This window comes from Pinus tabuliformis, chromosome 4_1, assembly GCF_031772625.1.
Source record: "Pinus tabuliformis cultivar Carrire ecotype Pingquan chromosome 4_1, CPIR1, whole genome shotgun sequence".
NCBI classification, from domain to species: Eukaryota; Viridiplantae; Streptophyta; class Pinopsida; order Pinales; family Pinaceae; genus Pinus; species Pinus tabuliformis.
The window spans coordinates 647,504,784-647,514,203 of record NC_142303.1 but is presented as its reverse complement, the minus strand read 5'-3'; the positions used below and the strand labels follow the sequence as shown (position 1 = coordinate 647,514,203).

The following is a 9,420-nucleotide window of genomic DNA, read 5'->3' as shown; positions in this document are numbered from 1 at the left end:
ACCATGGATATTATTAATTATACCATACCATGAGCCAATACCATGACTCATCAATACCACATGCCAAAATATTATATATATATATATATATATATATATATATATATATAATTTAATTTTATTACATTTATTGGGCCAAAACACTTTCCATCTATGTATGGAATATTTGTTGTAACGTCCAATTATATTATATTATATAAACATTTTGACCGGATCAAATTATATAAAAATAAAAAAGTAAAATTACTAATTAAAACATTTGATTCAATAAAATTATATTAAAAAAAATTAAACTTAAAAAAATTAATAATTAAACCAACTTAGATCTATTTTAACTCAAGACCTCTCAAACATAAAAAGAAAACAAAAATATAAATACCCCTTCCAGCCAAAATAATCATTATTTTAATATTTTCAAACACAAACATAAAAACCACCACTTCAAACTAAAAAGAATATTTCATTATTTTAAATACTTTTCTTACCAAATTTGTTTAAGCTTAAATATAAAAAGGCTAAATCTAACGAACTGTAACCAACTCAGTAACTGACTTCTAAAAATAGGAGTTAAGAATTCCGGCATTGAGCTATAAATAGATGTTAAAGAAGTGTAACACATCTCACTTCATTTTAGCTGTTGTCCTTTAGAGCTCGTGAGTTGCAATGGCCGTAGCTGCACTCGTCTCCTCTGCAGGCTGCATGGCTAATGTAGGCATCCTTTTCTTTCTGTTGGCCCTTCCGATGATGATCAGCGGAGATCCAGAGGCGTTGCAGGATTTCTGCGTCGCAGACACCAAGTCTTCCATTTCTGTGAACGGAGTGGCATGCCTTAATCCCACTCAAGTTTCCCCACAACACTTCATGACATCGGCCTTGCGCACGCCACCCAACACCTCGTTCGATCCTTCGGGGGTGAACTTCATTGTGACAAACATAAAGAGCATGCCGGGCCTCAACACGCTGGGAATAGTGATGGCCCGCGTAGACATGGCTGTGGGAGGGGTGGCAGCTCCACATATCCATCCCAGAGCCACTGAAATTGTGTACGTCTTGCAAGGAAAAGTGGTTGCCGGCTTCGTGGAGTCAAGTTCGAACAGACTGTTCTCTCAAACGCTGGAAGCTGGCGATGCGTTCGTGGTTCCAGAGGGAACGTTGCACTTCGCTCAGAACATCGGAGACAAGGTGGCAACTACCATCAACGCACTCAACAGCCAAAATCCGGGTTTCTTGCTCCTTCCCTCCGCCACTTTCGGTTCCCGGCCGGGCATTCCCGGGGAAGTTCTGGCGAAGTCATTTGCCATGACTCCACAGGAAGTAAAGCGAATCAGGAAGGTCCTCGGAGGTTCCTGAACCAGTGATATACTCCTACTATTATAATAATAATAATCGCACCGCACTGAGTGTATGTGTGGAGTGAGTTGTTTGCATGATGCACCTCCACATTTTTGAGTGTGTGGATGGATGGCTGGCTCACAAGTATTTCGTTAAGTATTTCGAGAAAGGTTAGCTTTTAAGATTTCTTCTCGGCCATAACTGTCATTGTTTTGTCTTTTATTTACCATAATATTAATAATAATAATTTGGCTTTTAAGATTTGTGATGGGCCATCATTGTAATTGTTTTGTATTTTATTTATAATAATAATAATAATAATAATTGGGCTTTTAAGATTTTTAATTGGCCATAACCATAATTGTTTTGGTTTTTATTTACAATAATATTAGTAATAACAATTTCTGCTTGGCCATAATTATAATTGTTTTGTATTTTATTTATAATAATATTAATAATAACAATAATTTGGATTTTATGATTTCTGCTGGCCATAACTATAATTGTTTTGTTTTTATTTACAATAATATTAGTAATAACAACTTCAAATGTATGTGTGGAATATAATATTAATAATAACAACTTCAAATGTATTTGTAGAATAGCAAGGTTTTTGAAGGGAGGTATTTCAACATTTTTGGAGAAATGTGTATACAATGTACAAGTTTATTCAAAGTGTAATGAATTTTATGGAGTATGTGGTTGAACATTGGCTTTTTAAAATCTCTAATTTAGTCATAAGTTTAATAGTTCTTTCTTATTTCATTTTAGAGTGGTTAATAATTTAGTCATAAGAAATGATGGTTGTATTGGTGTAATTGTTTGTAAAGGTTAAAACTACTATAAAGTTAAGGAAAATATCGTAAAATTAAAAACAATAAAATTCAATTTTTTTATATTGTAATTTATTTATTTATTAATAAATTAAAAAGAATTTTTTAGATTAAAAAAATCATAATATATATATCACATTAAAATATATAATATACAAATATACCATAAAAATAGTGGTTCAAAATTAATGTTATATAGTATTTTGTGGCACTCTTAGTATCTTGAAGTGTCAATGTAGCAAGTTTTATAAAGTGAGAAAACTATTGCAAACAATGTATTCACCATGAAACATGTTAATATGTTACATGGTATTTTGTCGCACTCTTAGGCTCGTATCTTGAAGTGTCGCACTTTGTGTCGTCAATGTAGCAAGTTTTGTACAATGATGAAAACTATTGCAAACAATGTATTCACCATGAAACATGTTAATATGTTACATAGTATTTTGTCGCACTCTTAGTCTTGTATCTTGAAGTGTCGCACTGTGTCGTCAATGTAGCAAGTTTTGTAAAGTGGTGAAAGTTGTCGCAAACAATGTATTCACCATGAAACCTGTAGCAAGTTTTGTAAAATGATGAAAACTATCGCAAACAATGTATTCACCATGAAACATGTTAATATGTTACATAGTATTTTGTCGCACTCTTAGTCTCGTATCTTGAAGTGTCGCACTTTGTGTCGTCAATGTAGCAAGTTTTGTAAAGTGGTGAAAGTTGTCGCAAACAATGTATTCACCATGAAACTTGTTTAGAACTTCCTTGAAGAAAATGAAGAAAACTTGCCTTAAAGGCATTCTGAAGAGCTTGTAAAAAATATTGATTTGAAAGACCAACGCTACTTTCATTAGGAAAATCCGTGCTGGTGTTGGTAACCTTTGGCATTACACATGTCTAGCGCTGTGAGCAGTATTTTTATCAGGAAAATCTGCACTGGTCCTCTTTAGGCAATTTTTCTCAAAATGGAGAAGAATCTTTTCCTACTAGAAAACTTCAGAATGACGATGTGGTTTCAGGTGCGTGAAGACCCCCCAGTGCTGGCCCTAGATCCTACTTCCATGGACCTCTCCCTTGAGATGTGGAAATCCCTCTTTTCAATGATCCTCAACTCCCTCTCCTTCCTTATAAATGAATTGCCCACCATCTACTTAATGGTTGGTTGTTGGCTATTGGCTGGTTGGTTGCCATCCTAATGCTGAATTGTGCCTGATTCCCATTTGCAAAGGAGAAAAGATGTTTGAAGGAATTTCCCACCATCTACTAATGGTTGGTTGTTGGCTATTGGTTGATTGGTTGCCATCCTAATGCTGAATTGTGCCCTAATGATTCCCATTTTCAAAGGAGAAAAGATGTTTGAAGGCTAAGGCTTGGACTTAGACTCTCACTTGAAGGAGGCTTCCAACAGGCTTCATTGGTTTTAATGCTTCATTTTTCATCTATTAATAATATAATATATGTTTTATTTCCATACATATGTCAATTATTGTCCATTTATTGTAATGCTCCTTGATCTGTTACATAATTTGTATTAGAAAATGTTATGCTTTGCATAGTTTTGTTGTCTCCACTTGATCTTTCTTGCAAGCACTCATCTACACCAGTGAAGAGGAGATCGTGAGCTTGGAAGCCAAAGAGTCAAGGTCGACAACAAGGGTATTAACATCAGAGAGAGGTAGGAGATCTATCCTCCTTTGTATTTTCTAGTATGAATTAGGAAAGATTGCATGTAGTTGTCTTCTGTAGTTGCTAGATCCTCCCATAGGACTAGAGGGATCATTTCTATTCGCAGAAAGGTTTTCCTACACAACAAAATGGTGACTCTGTTGGAGAGTACATAACTCTTCAAACTTCTTTTTGTTTTTGGTCTCGTTTGATAAGTTTGGCCAACCTATTAGTGACCCATAACTTTGATTGATTGTGGATCCACATTCTGAGTGGTGTGTGGTTTAGAGTGTCAAATCTAGGTCTCTGTTCAACTTTGTTTATTTTTTCCTAAGTTTTATCTTCCAACGCCAATCTCTTAGGGTTTTTGACAGAAGATATGAAATGTCTTAACCTCTAAAGTTTTTATCCTGCTCTGTTTCATAGAATTTTGACTTGTTGTTAGATTCTTTGTGGTTTGCAAAAGTCTGTTCCATGTTTAAGTAGTGAAAACAAACTTTGGTTGAATCTTTAGTTCTTTGGGTAATCGAGTTTACTGTTTTGCTGCTTGTGTGTGTTACTGATTTGTTGCTTGATAAGCATTTTTAGTTCTTTTGAAAACCAGAAAGAAATTGCATTTACATTTGTCAAGCCTTCATCTCAAAATTGATCAGTACTTCTGGAAATTGCATTTGATTACATTGCACTGGAGATTTGTTTTTGAGATTGTCACTGAGAATAGATTACATTGCTTGGTGTTGAAAGTTGATAAGTGCATCTTCATTCATTTAGAAAAGAAAAAATTCATGTAGGTGAACTTTAGTGAATTATAATTCATTTACTTTTTGATTGTTGCATTGGAATTATGGAATTGAATGATCTACTTAGGAAGCTATTGTTGGTTGCATATTTGATTGTTGGATCAGTGTTTTCACTTCTTCCCTACACTAGATACCTTTCATAAATGAAAAGAATCATTTTTTCATATCAGTTGCATCATAGGTGTGCTTAGGTGACATCGATTTTTGAGCCTTGAGACCGAAACATAATTCAAGATCAAATTTAAAATTTATCTCAATTAACTTAAGGAGCATTTGGAACCTTAATGAAAACATCTAGAGGTCTAGGCTAGAGACGTGTTCCCGTGTCATTAAACGTAGGAGCTGTCATTGTTTTCCAGCTTTTCATCCCGAGGTGAAATCCCGTTCCATGTACGGAAGTGTATAGGATCGTTCTCCACGTACCTTCGGGTATATCAAGCGACACTCCACGCAAGAAAAGTATATGGGAACTCTCTCATCGAATGGTTACGCATTAGACAACACTACTACGGACTGCACTCCCACGCACCGTCGAGTATATTTTGGGAGTCCCTTATAGGTTGCTATCCATCCATAGGTAATCAAGTCTGCTGCCTTGTATACATTGATAGACCGAACACAACACTAAGGGATATTGGCTGCCGTAAGTTAAGTCCATGGTTTTCCAAGGTGTATATTACAGTTCACGGTTTCTTGGTAAACCCTTTTGCCTAGTCACCCCTTTCTTTTGTTTGTGTCTTTATTTTCTAAAATCGATTAATTGTCTGAAGAAAAGCATCCTTCCTGTGGAAATAGTCCTTGGTAGATATTAGGTTGAGACTAATGGCAACAGTTCCTGAGTCCACCAATCAAGGAAACCCCTTTGATGGGAATCCTGGTCCTTTAACTTCTTTTGGAAATATTGGTGCTCCTTAGATGGAAACGTTGTCCCTTCCTGGATTTACCATTGATTTTCCAATTTGGTTATTTTTGACCCCTATGGTTCCAAATGTCCAAACTTCTTCTCAACTGAGTTCTCTTTCACTTGAACAATAACAACCTCCAGTTGATCCTAAAGTTGACTCTTTTCCTTCTTCACTTGTTCAACCTTCTTCCTCTTCTTCCTCTTCGTTTGGTGAAAGCCTGCAAGTTAGTAACCAGGTGGATAAGAAGAAGAAGAAAAATAAGTAGGGGACAACCAAACAACCATTGCTACAAATGCAACTAATGTAGAGAAAACTTCCAATCAGCCCCGCAACATTAAATTCCCTTGCAAGTTATGTAAGGGTGATCCACTTCTTAGAGATTGTCCTGGTATTCCCAAGGTATTAGAAGTTTGGTTCACGTGCTTACAACAGCCTTTGACATCAGCCTATGGAGATCATGTTGGTGATAAACCCTCAAATAGTGATAATAAGGTCCACGGGAAAAATGGTAAAATCAAATTTCCCTGTAGTTTATGTGAAGGGAATCATCCTATTCACCTTTTTCCTTATATGGATGAAGCCTCAAAAGTGTTGGACAACTTTACAACTTCTCAACCTCGTCTTCCGACTGGTTATTGAAAGCTTTCCCCTGATCCTCCACTAGTTAATGAAGTGATTGATCATAATTCATCTCTAGTCAATCCCACTCTCTCTGAATGTGAATTCCATGAACTCGTTCGTCACCAACCAATTGTTGAGAAAATGGTTGACTTAATTCCACTTTGAGTTGATCGTACCTTTCCCATAGAGAGTGAATTTCATACCACTCAAGTTCTTCTTGTTTCTTTAGATTCCAATAAATTGGGGGGAAATCCTCTTGTTCCAACGGTAGAGGGGGGCAATCCTCCTGTTCCCATAATGCAAGGGGGTAGTTTTCCCATTCCCATGGAACCCCTCCAAGTAGTATGGTCACTTCCTTTGATTAGAGTTGACTGACAGGATATCGTCTTCCTTCTTATGTGCCCTTCTAGATCATAGTACATGCTTATAATATATTCGTAGCCAACACAATTATAGATGAAGGCGCATCAGATAGTATTATGTCCTCAACTACTTGGAAAGCTTTATGTTCTTCGTAGCATGTGCTCGTTACCCAGAATATGTTAGCTTTTAACAGAGGAACTAGTCAATCATTAGGGATCCTTCCTAATTTCCTATTACTTTGGGAGGAAAAATCGTCTATATCAATGTGATGGTTTTCCAAGGCCCTTTGGATTTTAATTTACTCCTTGGCTGTGACTATGTTTATGTCATGGGAGCTCTTGCCTCTTCTCTCTTTCGTGTGATATGTTTCCCGCATGAAGGAATAATTGTGACTATTGATCAACTTTCATTCATTGGTCCTAATTTGACTCCCAATCAACCATCTTCCCTCAATGGTCCTTGTATGCAAATGGTATCAACCCCGCCATAGGTTAATTATGTGGCCACCTGTTCCATGTCCGCATCTACTGATGATCTACTCAATGATATAGTGCATCATGTATTGGGGGCATTGGAGCTTGATCTTTCCATTAGATGCCTTGACATGTATCCCTTCATGAGCGTTTTTCTCCCATTTGGTCAGAACTTGTTGGAAGCCATGGCCTCTTATCGTCCATAATCAAGGTGATTGTCCATAATCAAGCTGTCGAAGCAAAGTTCCTTGTCTTTTGTCAAGCTCCTTAAAAAATGAAACAAGGTGTCGGAGCAGAATTTCTTTACTTGTGTCAAGCTCCTTAAAAAATGAATTAAGGTTCTCGAAGCAAAGTTCTTTGTCTTGTGTCAAGCTCCTTAAAAAAATGAATCAAGGTTCTCAGAGCAGAGTTCCTTTAATTGTTTCAAGCTCGTTAAAAAATGAAGCAAGGTGTCATGAGCATGGTTCTTTTCATGTCTCGAGCTCATTAAAAAATGAAACATATTCCCTTCCAATTCGAGTCTTTGATTATACCTCGTAAATCCTGAGTCGAGTCTTTCACTTGATATCGTAAATGAACCTTCATTCCATTCATCTATTAGTGACCAGTAGTATACTTAGGTGAATGAAATGAAGCTTGGGGGGCATGTACCTCAGGTTGGGTCATTATGTTGGGGGAATGCAAACTTATCTCAAGCATAGTTTTTCTTTGTTTCAAGTTTGTGTAAATATGAAACCAATCTCAAGCATATTTTTTGTTTGTTTTGAACTTGGGTAATGTAGGAATTTACAGGGTAAGTTCCTCAGAAAGAACACCAAAAGGACACCGCTCACAACCAGATCACAGATCAATACACCAATGTTTTTGACGTGGTTAAAACCCTCAAAGAGGGAAACAGTCCACGGCCTGAGCCAACGCGGCCACTTCAGGCAATTTATTAATCAAAGGATGAAAATTTACATAAGCTTCTCTCATGCACGGATTACCCTACAAATGACCCTCCATGCGCTTTAAATAGAATTCATGGACCAATCGGGTGTCAAGCCACGGATCAAGTGTCGGTAATACCGAGGAGAGAATGAACCGTCGGATCACTACATATCGTGACCGTCGGATTGTAAGTTACAAAATGTACAACGGTAAAGAAACACACTTTACCTAACTCTATACTAGACCAAGTTGTACTTAACTATTTCCTATGTGTCGGAATATCCTAACATCCCCCCTTAAGAACAACTTGGGATAGGATTGAAGGATTTACAAATATGACACAATAGGAGAAGGAAGGAGGCACTAGAGCCTATCCCCCCTTAGTGACAACTTCCTGAACTCCAACCATAAATCGAAGTTTAGTGAACTTCGCCTCTGTGAGAGCCTTTGTGAAGATGTCTGCAACTTGATCATCTGTTGAACAATATTGCACTTCAAGAACATGGTCGTGAATGAGCTTTCTGATGAAGTGCATGTGCAGTTCAATGTGTTTGCTGCGCTGATGTTGGACTGGATCTTTGCATAGCTGAATGGCACTTTGATTATCACACCAAAGTGTAGTCGGATGCTGCTGCTCAAAGACAAACTCTGACAGGATCTGACGAAGCCACAAGGCTTCCTTACTAGCTTCTACGGCACCACGATACTCTGCTTCTGCTGATGAAAGAGAAATGGCACCCTGTTTCTTGCAAGCCCATGTAATAGGTCCTGAACCAAGAGTGAACACATAACTGGCAGTAGACTTCCGATCATCAGGGTCACCAGCCCAATCGGAATCAGTGAAACCAACCAATAGAGGAGATGCTTTGGCACTGTATTGAATCCCAAACTGAACTGTACCTCGAACATAACGAAGTATTCTTTTAGCTGCTTTCCAATGACTTTCACGGGGGTTTTGCATGAACCGAGCAACAAGGCCAACAACAAAGGAAAGGTCAGGACGAGTATGGGTTAGATACAAAAGTTTTCCTACAAGTTGACGGTATAAGGTAGCATCAACTTCAGGAGAAGTACAAGTGACTGAGAGTTTGACTCCAGACTGAAAGGGAGAAGGGGCTGGCTTACAGTCTTCCATGTGAAAATGACGTAGAATATCACAAGCATACTTTGACTGGGAAAGGGAAATACCCTCCTTGGATTGCAAGACTTGAAGACCGAGAAAATAGTGTAAGTGTCCTAAGTCTGTCATTTCAAATTTCCTTTTGAGGCTAGACTTCACATGGTTTATAAGGTTGGGATCACTACCAGTAAGGATAAGATCATCAACATAAAGAACAAGGATGATAAGAGAGTTGCCCACTTTCTTGGTGTAGACAGTATTGTCAGAATGACACCTAGAAAAGCCAGATTCTAAAAGAAAGCTATCCATTTTGGCATACCAAGCCCGAGGAGCTTGCTTGAGACCATAAAGGGATTTCTTAAGTCGACAAACAAGGCTGGAGTC

At 37.6% G+C, this 9,420-nt stretch overlaps 1 pseudogene; it reads left to right on the top strand.

Annotated features, from left to right (window-relative positions):
* Positions 1-663: 663 nt before the first annotated feature.
* Positions 664-1,350, top strand: LOC149177726 (putative germin-like protein 2-1 pseudogene; annotated as a pseudogene).
* The last annotated feature ends 8,070 nt before the right edge of the window (positions 1,351-9,420 follow it).